Source organism: Schistocerca americana, chromosome X (assembly GCF_021461395.2).
Source record: "Schistocerca americana isolate TAMUIC-IGC-003095 chromosome X, iqSchAmer2.1, whole genome shotgun sequence".
Lineage (NCBI taxonomy): Eukaryota > Metazoa > Arthropoda > Insecta > Orthoptera > Acrididae > Schistocerca > Schistocerca americana.
The window spans coordinates 470,895,464-470,909,398 of NC_060130.1; the positions used below are offsets into that span (position 1 = coordinate 470,895,464).

A 13,935-nucleotide genomic window follows, 5' to 3' on the forward strand; every position below is an offset into this window, starting at 1 on the left:
CAGGACTGATTGACCACTGTAGTATGTTCAATAAGAAAATATTTGTCATCACAGAAACAAACTGTCATAGTAAAAGCAGCTCCTAAGACTGCAACAATATGGTTACATGTGATTACTACCTGTCAATTTATTAGCCACTGTTAATTTAAAACCAAATCAAAATTGGAAGAAGAAGAATAAGGAAACAATTTATACTCCATTTAACACATACACAGTCATATTGTAAATGCTACCTGATGAATTCCATAACAATCAAATCCATTCTAATTAGTAACATATTTCAATAGCACATAATCTAGCAAACCTGACATCCACATACAGTACATGCATCTCCAATACTATAACAAGAAATACTAGTTATTAAAAACCTGTATATATGAATAATATGTATCTTCTGAAACATAATTAATTTAATCATACACTTGTAAAATTTAATAATATAACTACTTGTGACAGTTGACTTTCAATTGAGTAATATTAGAAACTGTAAAACCTGACCATGTATTTTGATTGTTTAGAATTGTTCATATTTTTTGTAGTTGTGCTCTGACTGAACTGTTGGTAATGGAGACTGTCTATTAGTCCACAGACAAAATATAACATCAGAGTGAAACTGAGGAGAAGTGGGATACTGTGTGGTGATACTTCAAACATGAGTTTTGGTTGTGCATGTGAGCTCATGGAGTGGAGGAAGAACAGCCATACAGTGTGTGATTCCTCACATTTCAGAGATACTGTTATGCTAGCTTTATGAAAAGTTGCATACATACAGAAGTTTCAATTGTAAAATTACTTGCTTACTTTATGTATAAAAAGTAATTGACCTCCAATTAATCTGAATTAATGTTATTTTGTGATCAACTTATAGAAATATTGTACTACAAACTAAAAATATCTTAAACTAAATGTGAAACAGATTTAAATCAACCACTGTAGGAATACTATACAAAAGAGCAATAGTAATAGGCCTGACAATAGAACTCAATGTAAAGACACCAAAAGTATATTATTGTGTAATTGTTGAATATTTAACAAACATAGTCAAAGTACTATTATCAATTTATCTTTCATGAAATTTCATTACAAGACCAAGATCTTTCAACATACTAATTATATCACAGATGTTGTCAAGGTTTTTCCAAGTCAAAATTTGTAGCCGGTTTTATGAAAGCATATAAATTTTAGTTGTAAGTTTAATTATGTTCAAGTACGTAAAGAGATATTGTAGTTGTTGGTTGTTGCATAAGCAGCAACAGCAGTAACCACAGGGGAGTCATTCAGTATTTTCCAGTATTGAATTAGTTTTATGTCAGTTTTTGGGCAGTTTTATGTTAGTCATGGATCTAATTTTGTTGTATGTCTTTGCAGAAATAAATCAGTGAAAGAGTAAATTGAACATGTTGACTACATCATCTTAAAAATTAGTGTACCTCAAAAACTGTCATGAGACGAATTACCAGGTATGCATAGTAATGAATGGATTATTCATCTAATGCACAGTTACATCACCCATTTGGTGACAAGCAACTACAGAATTTAAGTAAGAGAATTCGGGATTAACTACAAAACTAGTGCAACATTATAATGTAATAATCTAGCACTGTAGTTAAAAACAACATAGCACAGCATATACTAGATGTGTGCTGCTTAGCAGATATTGCAATGAACTAATGCCTCCAGTATGATGGCACTGAGTACATAGTGGTGATCAAGTACTGCTGTTGTATGGGAGAGCGGGATGGAGTTGACCACCATTGCTTAATGGTGCAGTGTTCCAGCAGCATGGAGATGTCATTGTAGAGAGTTGAGGTATGGTTGAATGCTAAAGAGCAGGGGCTAGTGCCTGGTGCAGGGTTGGTTGCCTGGGCTCGGCAGACAACCCAAGGCCCCTGGACCTGGTTCCGGCAGTGGTAGACATTCACTCAGCTGGAGGGTCACTGACCACTACCTGGCTAACTCTAGTATGTGGCTAATTACTCATATGGTGCTCTGTTGCTGGCTTCAAGTCCTACCTTTACAGTAAAATTGAGCTGAACTGAATTGTGAGAACAGCATGTACTACAAACGATATAATAATCTGGAGCTTTTGTTTGATCCACTGGCAATCATTTTCTGATGCCTTACATTGCTCTTTCTGCCAAAAATCTGTTGATTCCTAAATAGTACATCCAACTAAAAATCATTCTGCTAGAACCAAATGTAGTGTCAATTTACAAGCTTCAAATACATTCCTTTCCAAGAACTGAAATGTCAGTCTATGTACACTCTGTATTTTATTTTTAATTCTTTATTTATATATTCCCCATGGATCATTAGGTACATGGAATTGACATATCACATTATACACTGTGGTGTTCAGTTCATATGACTGGAATATTGTCAGACCATAAGTTGGCATTTGCCTCGACAGTCACATTATGTGCAAGATCTGTGACATCAGCATATTTTACCATGGTCAGGTCATGGCTGACCTCTGCATGCAATACTTCATCTCTGGGGTGTCATTGTGTCAATGATATATCATGAGTACATCAATTTTATAAAAACAAATGCAGCCAAAGTCAAACACCGCGGCCAACAAAACACTGATGACAGAAGTTCCTGTCTGCTGTTGCAATGTATAACAGCAGATACACACATCACAGTGCAACAAACACCTAGCCAATTCAATGTTTTAAAACAATTGTCAGTGAGCAGTGATACTGTCTAATGCAATCTTCACACTCTGAGGAAGAGAATCACTGCCACACACATCTTCCACTTAATCATTACACACCACAGACTAAAGCGGTATGTATGAACTCAAGGAACAGTGTCACTGTGTGATGGGAGCATGGGAAAAGCTCACCTGATATGATGAGTTATAAATATCAGTCCACATTCCTTTTCTGAACAGGATTCCATTCAGGCAAGTTGATGAGGTATGCTTGTGTAAGGATATTTATATAGGATTATGTGGTCCTCTTGGCATGTCAATCATCGTCCCTTTGGTAAACAACACAGGAACCTACTGTCCAACCACATACATCAGTTTGTTCATGTACAACACTCTGTTAGTGTTGTGTACTTTCAGCAAAACAATGCACAAACTCACAGTCTCTAAACTATGTCACAATTGTGTTAGGAAGACTCCACAGGGATGACCTCCAAAATGCCTGATCTCAGTCATACTGAGAACATTTTCCCCTTTTTTTTTGTGGTTGTGGTGTGGTGGTGGTATTGGGGGGAGGTGGGGGGGAGGAGGGAGAACATAAGACAGGATGTGTACATTAGAGTCACTCTTGTTTTTTAGTTTAATTTCATTCTTAGTGCTCGTGCATATGGGTCATGCCATGCAAAAACATTTTTCCCTGTAAACAAACTGAAGATGAAAATATCATACTTGCAACAACTGGTGCCTTTCCTCAAGGGTGAAAGACAATTTGAGTTAGGGTGGTAAAAAGGAATAATTTGGCTCACTCTGCCCTCTCTCTATCTGGCTTGGGGTCACTGACTCATCACACTACTTTATCAATGTGACCTGTGAAATGTGGATGCAGTTAACTAAGAAGACTGAGGCAATCAAACAGCCTACATTAGATTATGAATGAATTACCCAAGCAGAAGTTGTGAAGTTGATGGTTTTCTTCTGGTTTTTCTGATTTTGAACACTAGGGGCATCCCTTCCTCTTAGTCTATTGAGCGCAAATTTCATACAGCTCATTTTTTTATGGAATGAAACAAACTGGAGGATAACCTGCTATGGTGACAAGTGCAACTGGTGCCAACAGCAAACCACACAATATACATCACGCTGACAATACTCACATGTGCATGAGGCAAAAATTCAAACTAGGCAGCTTACCAGCAGATCAACAGAGGGCAACACCAGTAGCTGGGCCAGCAGCAGCTCCACGGTATGCATGCAGCCCTGATCAGCATGCACAGACTGAGCTATTTTCTACTTCAATCTAAAGTAAGTGTGACCTGATCAAACACCAGTGTTACTCTATGATATGACAATTTAGACCCATGCCATGATGGCAGCCAGCAGTTTCAGTGCAGTCTGCAACATTAGGGACACCTTGCCTGGATGATGCACTACCATGATCGACTCTTCACCATCACTGCGAAATGGGACTGGTCAAATGGGATGCTGCCAAATGGAGAGGACTTGGTATTCTGTTTTTTCCTAAATCTGCTACACTTGAGAAGTGTCAGACTTTGTGCCAGTACTACAAAATTCATTCTGACAGACTTTAAAGGGATTCAACCCATGACTCTTATTTTTTGGAACTCAGGTTATTTGAGCATTTGTTCAGTCAAGAAACTTTTCATTTTTGTTCCTCAGAAATTAGTTATTGTGTTTTTTCCCAAATCTGTGGGTATATTTCTTGTGTTGCAAATAAAACTGTTTAATTAGTATACCAGGTGAGTGTTTCATGTGATATAACTGAAGGAAGGGAAACAGCATATCCCAATAAAATTCATAAAAAATGTATACACTGAAGTGCCAAAGAAATTGGTATAGGCATGCATATTCAAATACAGAGATATGTAAACAGGTAGAAGACAGCACTGCAGTCTGAAATGCCTAAATAAGACAATAAGTGTCTGGCACAGTTGTCAGATTGGTTACTGCTGCTGCAATTGAAGATTATCAAGATTTAACTGAGTTTGAATGTGAAGTTACAAACAATGGGACACATCATCTCTGAGATAGTGATGAAGTGGGGATTTTCACCTAGAACCATTTCACAAGAGTACCGTGAATATCAGGAATCTGGTAAAACATCAAATCTCTGACATTGTTGCAGCCAGGAAAAGATCCTGCAAGAATGGGACCAACAATGACCAAAGAGAATCCTTAAACATGGCAGAAGTTCTACCCTTCTGCTAATTACTGCAGATTTTAATGCTTGGCCATCAACAAATGTAATCGTGAAAACCATTCAATGAAACGTCATTGATACGGGCTTTCAGAGGCAAAGGTGCACTCATGTACCATTGAAAACTGCATGACACAAAGCTTTACACCTCACCTGGGCCCATCAACACTGAAACTGAACTGTTGATGACTGGAAACATGTTTCAAACTTTTTTCAAATTGTATAGAGTGGATGGATGTGTGCAGATATGGAGACTGCCTCACAAATCCGTGGATGTTGCATGTCAGCAGGGAACTGTTCAAGCTGTTGGAGGCTCTGCAATGGTCAGGGGTGTGCAGCTGGAGTGATATGGGAACCCTGATATGTCTAGATATGACTCTGACAAGTTACACATACATAAGCATCCTGTCTCATCACCAGCATCCATTCATGTCCACTTTGCATTTCAATGGACTTGGGAAATTCCAGAAGGACAATGCAACACACATCCAGAATTGTTACACAGTGGCTCCCGGAACACTGTTCTGCTGGCCACAAAACACCTGAGACATGAGCATTATTGAGCATATCTGGGATGCCTTGCAACCTGCTGTTCAGAGCAGATCTCCAGCCCCTTGTACTCTTATGGATCTATGGATAGCCCTGCTGGATTCATGGTGTCAATTCCCTCCAGCACTACTTCAGACATTAGTCAATCGCCTGCCATGTCATTTTGTGGCACTTCTGTGTGCTCGCAGGGGCACTACACGATGTTAGGCAGGTGTACCAGTTTCTTTGGCTTTTCAGTGTAAGACTTTCCTGTAACGGCCACCATCGTGTACACTATGGCTCCAGGTACAGCTAATGTAATTATTTGCAGGAAGTAGTAGAGTATACATGGATGAAACTAGATACCAAAAAGAATAATGATAAAAATTGTCAAAATCCAACAGACCAACACACTATTTCGATGTTCTTTGTAGTGTACACGATAAATACTAACGTGATTTTTCACTTTTGAAAGTGCAGGAACGATGTGTGATGTACATATGGTCACAACATTTCCATAAGTAACTCAGATCATTGTATATCAATGAAAATAGTTAAGTTTTGAGAACATAATGTAATTGGATAGATAAAAAGTCTACTCACCAAATGACAGCAGGAGAACACACATATAAAAGGTATTACATATGCATGCTTTCAGAGCCAGTGGCTCCTTCTTGTGGCAGAAGGACTGAAGGAGAAGGAAGAGGGGTGAACGAAAAGGACTGGTGAGGTTTAGGAAAAGGGGAAGACTTTGCTGCTGCTTGGTGGATAGATACTTTTATCTATTCAATTAAATTCAGATCATAGTATGATTGATTATACAGTGTATGAAAACATAGTTAACAAAAATTACATTTTTTATCTACTTGATGAAAGTTGTAAACTATCAGGGTACAAAAAGCATTGAGCTCAAAGAAAACTATAATAAATTAACAAGAATCACAAGCTGTATGTACTTCAGATGGTATGTGAGTATCACCATAAGTTTCTAGGGAACAGAAAGAGACTTTATCAATGAATAATGATTTTTAAAAGGAAATGTTTTCTCATCACATATACTTTAACAAATGTTGTATATATTAGAGTTATAGGTCATTTTATTAGATTGAACACAGTAACATTAATAATTACATTCAAAGTAATGCAGTTATTGGTTAATCAGCTACTTCTATACAATATTTTTGATTAAAAACACATGTGATTTTCATGCAGTTTATTGGTTTACTTTCAGCTTTAGAGTTGGAAGGCCACCTTTTTCCTGTTCCTACTGAGAAAAATTACAGAAGACTCTTCTTTCACTTCAGTAGAGCCAGTATAGGGTGTAGAATGAAGAAAAAATTGAATTTATAAAAACAGAGTCGCTCTGGTGTGTCCATCATGCCTTATATGAAACCATCCCCACAATATGTTCTCAAAATGGTGGAGATCAGGCAATCTTGAGGCTATGTCAGTGGAGTTTTCCTCATAAAATTCTGAACCAATTCAGGAATGAAATTACAATGAAATCCACAGTATTGGCTGCTTACAGGCATTGATAAATATCAACGAGGAGTTTAAAATGTGTGCCCCGACCAGGATTTGTACCAATGGAAAATTATACTGAAATGCAGGAGGCTATACAATGAACTGACGCATGGTGCAGGGAATGGCAATTAAATCTCAATGTAGACAAGTGTAATGTGCTGCAAATACATAGAAAGAAAGATCCCTTATCATTTAGCTACAATATAGCAGGTCAGCAACTGGAAGCAGTTAATTCCATAAATTATCTGGGAGTAGGCATTAGGAGTGAAGTAAAATGGAATGATCATATAAAGTTGATCATCAGTAAAGCAGATGCCAGACTGAGATTCATTGGAAGAATCCTAAGGAAATGCAATCCGAAAACAAAGGAAGTAGGTTACAGTATACTTTTTTGCCCACTGCTTGAATACTGTTCACCAGTGTGGGATCCGTACCAGATAGGGTTGATAGAAGAGATAGAGAAGATCCAACAGAGAGCAGTGCACTTCATTACAGGAGCATTCAGTAATCTCAAAAGCGTTACGGAGATGATAGATAAACTCCAGTGGAAGAATCTGCAGGAGAGACGCTCAGTAGCTAGGTATGGCCTTTTGTTGAAGTTTTGAGAACATACTTTCACCCAGGAGTCAAGCAGTATATTGCTCCCTCCTACCTATATCTTGCAAAGAGACCATGAGGATAAAATCAGAGAGGTTAGAGCCTACACAGAGGCATACCAACAATCTTTCTTTCCACGAACAATAAAAGACTGGAGTAGAAGGGAGAATTGATAGAGGTACTCAAAGTACCCTCCGCCACACACCTTCAGGTGGCTTGCGGAGTATGGCTGTAGATGTACATGCAGATGTAGGTCTCCTGCTTACATGGCAGATGCTCTATCTGACTGAACCATCGAGGACACAGAGGATAGTGTGAATGCAGAAACTTATCTCTGGCATGTTCCCCGTGAGACCCACATTTCAAACTTACTGTCCTCACACTACAGTTGTAGTGCCCCTGCCCACTATTCTCACTACTCGAGGCAGTCAATCTACCAGTTCTCATGAGAGTTTGAGCAATGTGAGTGCATCTGCACTGAAGAAGATCATTGGCCGGTAAACCTTATTTTATGTGAAGGTGGTATCTGTTCTTTCAGACATGTCCAAAAGAACAGATACCGTCGGTGATCTTGCAGCTCTCGAAGAATGAAATTACTATGAAACCCAGACCATTAGCTGCTTACAGGCATTGATAAATATCATTGGGGATAGTTGAAAATGTGTGCCTTGACCGGGACTCGAACCCGGGATCTCCTGCTTACATGGCAGATACTCTATCCAACTGAGCCATTAAGGACACAGAGGATAGTTATAGATCGTTTTATTAGACTGAACACAGTAACATTAATAATTAAGTTGAAAGTAATAAAGTTATTGGTTACTCAGATACTTTTATACTTTATCTTTTGATTAAAAACAGGTGTGATTTTCATGCAATTTATTGGTTTTCTTTTAGCTTTAGTCAAAAAGGCCACTCTTTCCCTGCTCCTACTGAGAAAAATTACAGAAGACTCTTCTTTTACTTCAGTAGAACCAGGACACAGAGGATAGTGCAACTGCAGGGACTTATCTCTGGCACACTCCTCATGAGACCCACACTTCCAGCGTACTGTCCACACACTACAGTTGTAATTCCCCCCTGCCCACTATACCTATTACTCATGGTTGTCTGAAAGAACAGATACCATCTTCATATAAAATAAGGGTTACTGGCCAAGGATTTTCTTCAGTGGGGATGCACTCACATTGCTCAAACTCTTACGGAAATCAGTAGATAGACTGCTGCAAGTAATGAGTATAGTGGGCAGGGGCACTACAACTGTAGTGTGTGGACAGTAAGTTGGAGTGTGGGTCTCACGAGGAGCAAGCCCAAAACAAGTCCCTGCAGTAGCACTATCCTCTGTGTCCTCTATGGCTCAGTCGGATAGAGCATTTGCACGTAAACAGGAGAGCCCGCGTCTGAGTCCTGATCGAGGCACACATTTTCAACTGTCCCTGTTGATATTTATCAAATCCCGTAACCAGCTAATGGTTTGGATTTCTTTGAGAGCTGCAAGATCACCAATGGTATCTATTCTTTTGGACATGTCCGAAAGAACAGATACTGTCTTCATATACAATTCAGGAATTGTTGGCCTTGCTGAAAATATAGTCCACTAACAGAGTGTTGTACATGAACATAGACCTTATACATATGGTAAAAACATAGTTATCTACAATTCACACATCTTTGAATTTGGAAAACATTTGAAAAATTCAAAACAAAAATAGTAATTTCATTAACCAGAAATAATTTGAATACACAATGTGATTAATCTGAGTACAGTACACATAGTAAAGCATAATGATGTTAATGGTAGGGTCTGGGAATTTCATCTGAAATGAATTCCATTATATATATATATATATATATATATATATATATATATATATATATATATATATATATATATATAGTTGGTCCAAGCATGGAAGGCTCTGGTGAAGTATGCATCCCAAGAGCATCCAAACATGCCATAAAGGATGCATGTCAGAGAATGAATATAACAACACTATGCAATAAGTGGTTTCCTTTAGAACATATATGCCTATAAGACATGTCTTGTGCAGCTGGGGATTATCAAACTATAGAATGATAATGCCAGCTATTGAACACTCAGAAAAAGGTATAGATCCCATTTTCTATAGATGTTCTGAGTTGTAGATACATATGGAAGAGCATGAATGATTATATCCCAAATACTATTTACCGTAGCTCTCACAGAAACTGTCTTCCTCAAAGAAAACTCTTTTATGGGTGCTTGAAGGATGGTAAAAAAAATTTGTACATCATTGAAGTAAAGAATATCTGCTGCTATTTTGCAAGCCAGACCACACCTCACTCGTGAAGAAAGAAACAGTCCAATGTAAGTGATGGGTTGCCTTCAGTGATGAGCACTGATGAGTGCACAGATGACTGACTGCCTTGTGCACACTTCTTTCGTGAAGCCTTTCACATACAGTACTTAATAGGGTCTGATGGCTGATTTTATCAAGGTCAGGATAAAGTCACAGTTCCCGTTGTATCCATCTGGTAATCGATTCCTTTGCACACCAGGCAGGTTGTGCATGCAGCAAACCTCACCAGGAGGATGGTAGCTACACATCCCCTGCACAGTGTCTAGGAGTGTCATCCTCACTAACAGGCAGCATGCCTGTCTCAGCAGTGGGCATTGTCAGCAGGCACTATTTTGCTACACCAGTTCATGTGCCCTCACTGTCTCATGCAGATATCCATTCACTCCCAACTATTTAGGCCACTGCTTGACTGTGTGAAGTCAGTTATGCCCTACACCTCAAGTCAGCAGTGCCAGCAGTTCCAACTAGCCGCATCAGCTGTTCAGTTCCATTGCTACCAGTTGGCAGTACCAGCAGTTTCATCTCATTGCTCCAGGTCAGCAAACCCAGCCTACTTCACGCAGGTCTACATCAGCCACATTTCAGCCATCATACAGCAATAGTACAGGTCCTATAAAGTCACAGGTCTTCACACTGCCACCTACAATGAATATAGAATTTGTTATGTAGGCACATCACAGACAGTGTCACAGAAGAGATATTTCTGTCATATATAATTGTATGGATATTCATCCAAGGACACAACTACTTCTCCTTTGAATGGAAGATACACAAAAAAATCTGTGGCACAGCCATGGAGATGCACATAGCACTCTCCTATGCAAACCCATTTATGTGCCATCTGGAGGAGACCTTCCTAGCCTCCCAAAATGCCTAACCCCTAGCCGTTTCAGGTTCATTGAAGATACCTTCATGATCTGGTCCCAGGACCAAGACACTGTATCTTTGCTCCTTTACAACCTAAACACCTCTCCCATCCACTTCACCTGGTCCTCCTCAGCCCAGCATGCCATCTTCCTGGACACTGGTATCATCCTCTCTGATGGCTCTGTTCATACCTCTGTCCACAGTAAACTCATCTGGGTTTTGACAGCTGTCACCCCTTCCACACCAAAAAATCTCTCCCATGTGGCCTGGCCATGACAGCCTGAAGACAGTGTATCTGCAGTGACAAGAACTCCTTTGCCCAGTGTGTTGTGGGTCTCACAAAGGCCTTCACAGACAGGCACTATCCCCATATCTAGTCCTCAAACAGATCTCCTATGCCATTTCCGCTCATACACCAATCCTCCCACCACCCCGAAGAACCAGCCACTAAGGAGTGCCCCCTTCATGACCCAAAACCACCTTGAACTGGAACAACTGAAGCTGAACCACATTCTTTGTCAGGGCTTTGATTACCTATCATCATGCCCTGAAATGATAGAAATCGTATGCAAGACCCTTCCCACCCCTTCTAAAGTAGTGAGGGGCTGAGAGGTGGGAGGGGAGGGGTAATGGAGCTCTTCTCTCCTCCCACCTGTGCTCTGCCATCCCTTCCCCTTCTCCACAACATCCTTCTCCATCCCTATGTCATTCCTAATCCAAACCGCTTGCCACAAGGATCATATCCCTGTGGAAGACCCAGGCGCAAGGCCTGCCCAATCCACTCACTCCAGTACTTCCCTTCCAGTCCTGTCACAGGCTTATCCTACCACATCAGAGGCTGGGACACTTGTGAAAGCAACCATGTCATATATCAGCTCTGCTGCAATCATTACACAGTTTTTTATATTGGTATGACTACCAACCAACTGTTCACCTGGATGAATGACCACTGCCAAACTGTGGCCAGAAGTAAAGTAGACCACCCTGAGGCACAATATGCAACTGAATGTAGCATGCTTGATTTAAATGGTTGCTTAATTATGCAAGCCATCTGGATTCTCTCCTCCACTACTAGCTTTTCTGAATTGTACAAATGAGAATTATCCTTACAACACATTCTCCGCTCCCAAAATTATGCCAGCATCACCCTATGGAAACATATTGTCTCCACACCCTCCACATATCAATTTCCACCCCATCTATCTTCTCACCTTCTCCCTATTCTCAGTTCCCACCTTCTTTGTGTGCTGCCTCAACCAATACATCTGCCCATTTTCCCCCACGCTTCTCCTTTTTCACTCCATTCCCCCTCCTCCTCCCCACCTCCCTGCCCCATTGCCCCACACCCTCCTGATGCTGTGCCTTCAGGCATCTAATCCCTGAACACTCTGCCAGGCAGCATTCATCTTGCCCTCCACCTATACACTGCTATCCCTTCCCCTCCGTCCCCTCTCCATATTGCTGCCTCCATTCTATGTGACAGCTGTACCCTCATTGGAGCTGCCAGAGATGACAGTGGTGTGTGTGTGAGGTGTGTCTGCGTGTGTGAATGAATGTGTGTGTGTGTTTCTCTTCCTTTTTTTGATGAAGGCTGTGGTCAAAAGCTAATGTGTAAGTATCTTTTAATTGTGTCTGCCTGCAACTTAATGTGTCATCTTTACAGTAAATAGCAATCTATCTTTTCCTTATAGTGTTGATATTTCAACCTGTAATTTCCACTCTTTGCACACATTATGTATCACTTCTGAAACACTGGACTCGCATTCGGGAGGACGACGGTTCAATCCCGCGTCCGGCCATCCTGATTTAGGTTTTCCGTGATTTCCCTAAATCGCTCCAGGCAAATGCCGGGATGGTTCCTTTGAAAGGGCACGGCCGACTTCCTTCCCCGTCCTTCCCTAATCCAATGAGACCGATGACCTCGCTGTCTGGTCTTCCCCAAACAACCCAACCCAACCCCTCACTTCTGAAAAATATAAACATATGAACACTTGCCAGCATTATATCCACAACAACTTTTTTTGCAGCTGATTCTCAGCTTTGAGAAGGTGTATTTCACTGCCACTGTAACAAAGAATATGGGAAAATAACATCAGAAGCATTCTTTTACAAAGCCACTGTAGAAACTCTTATCAACAAGAAATGTTTTTCACACTGATCTAAAAGCCATTTTCCTGACAGTACTTCCTTTGCATCAGATACTAATCTGATTTTATAATTAAAATTAGATGAATTGAGGTCTATAACCTTCATTCCATTGAACAAAGGCTGCTTGGACTATGTTACAACAAGATGATATTCTTACTGGATCTCAGCGTGTGTTGCATGATATAGAATAGACAATGTACTGAGTGAAATCTGAAAGTGACTTTACTTTGCCTCCTGCATATGTTGCCTACCACACGGAACAACTACACTGGCAGAGCTTTGAACAGCCTGTTAATCTCACTGACTTCACAGATGATACTCAACAGGTTAACCGAGTACAAGAAAGTTATCACATGACCAGTTCTCATTTTCAGATAATTTCACATCATCACAGCAATGCTCCACACCCATTCCTTTGTCCTTTCAAACTGGGAACAGTGAAGTCAAATCAGTTTCTCCCGCAATGTGGAACTCATCCAGCTGGGTTGCATGAGAAGAATTTCAGTTTTTCTACCACATCACACATGATGAATGGTGTTTAGTGTGTGAACACCCTCTGATCACATAACCTAGCACCATACAGGCATGATCTTGGCACCAAGACATTCACCACCAAAGTTACCTCCACTTCAAACAGAACAGCCACAAACAGCATTTGCTACTGCAGAGACTATTCCGGTTACCTACGAAGTCATAAATGATGCATCAAAGTCTTATGCCTTATTAAGCAGTGTTGGTAAACATATCTTCATATTTAGTGATGTGATTCAGTTACCTTTAGTCATGGGAAAATTTGACACACAAAAATCTGTCTTACTATACTGTTTGTCCATGTCACTTGACCAACATATACAACATGTGATTTATTTTCAGAAGCTGAACATCAGAATGTCCTCTCAGTTCTGGATTCATTTACATTAGTCGAAGTACAGTCTGTGGATTATATAGTTAAGTAAATTTCCTGCACACATACAAGTCTCCATGATTTCTCATGAAGGTAATACATGAGAGAACAGGTTGCTCATAGATGATCAGATTTTTGCACTCACACAACACCACCATTA

The 13,935-nt window shown here is 40.1% G+C and overlaps 1 non-coding gene across 1 annotated transcript; it reads right to left on the reverse strand.

The window, feature by feature from the left end:
• Positions 1-8,181: 8,181 nt before the first annotated feature.
• Positions 8,182-8,255, reverse strand: Trnat-ugu. The gene has a single exon. It is a non-coding gene; the product is annotated as a tRNA-Thr (tRNA).
• Between the last annotated feature and the right edge of the window lie 5,680 nt (positions 8,256-13,935).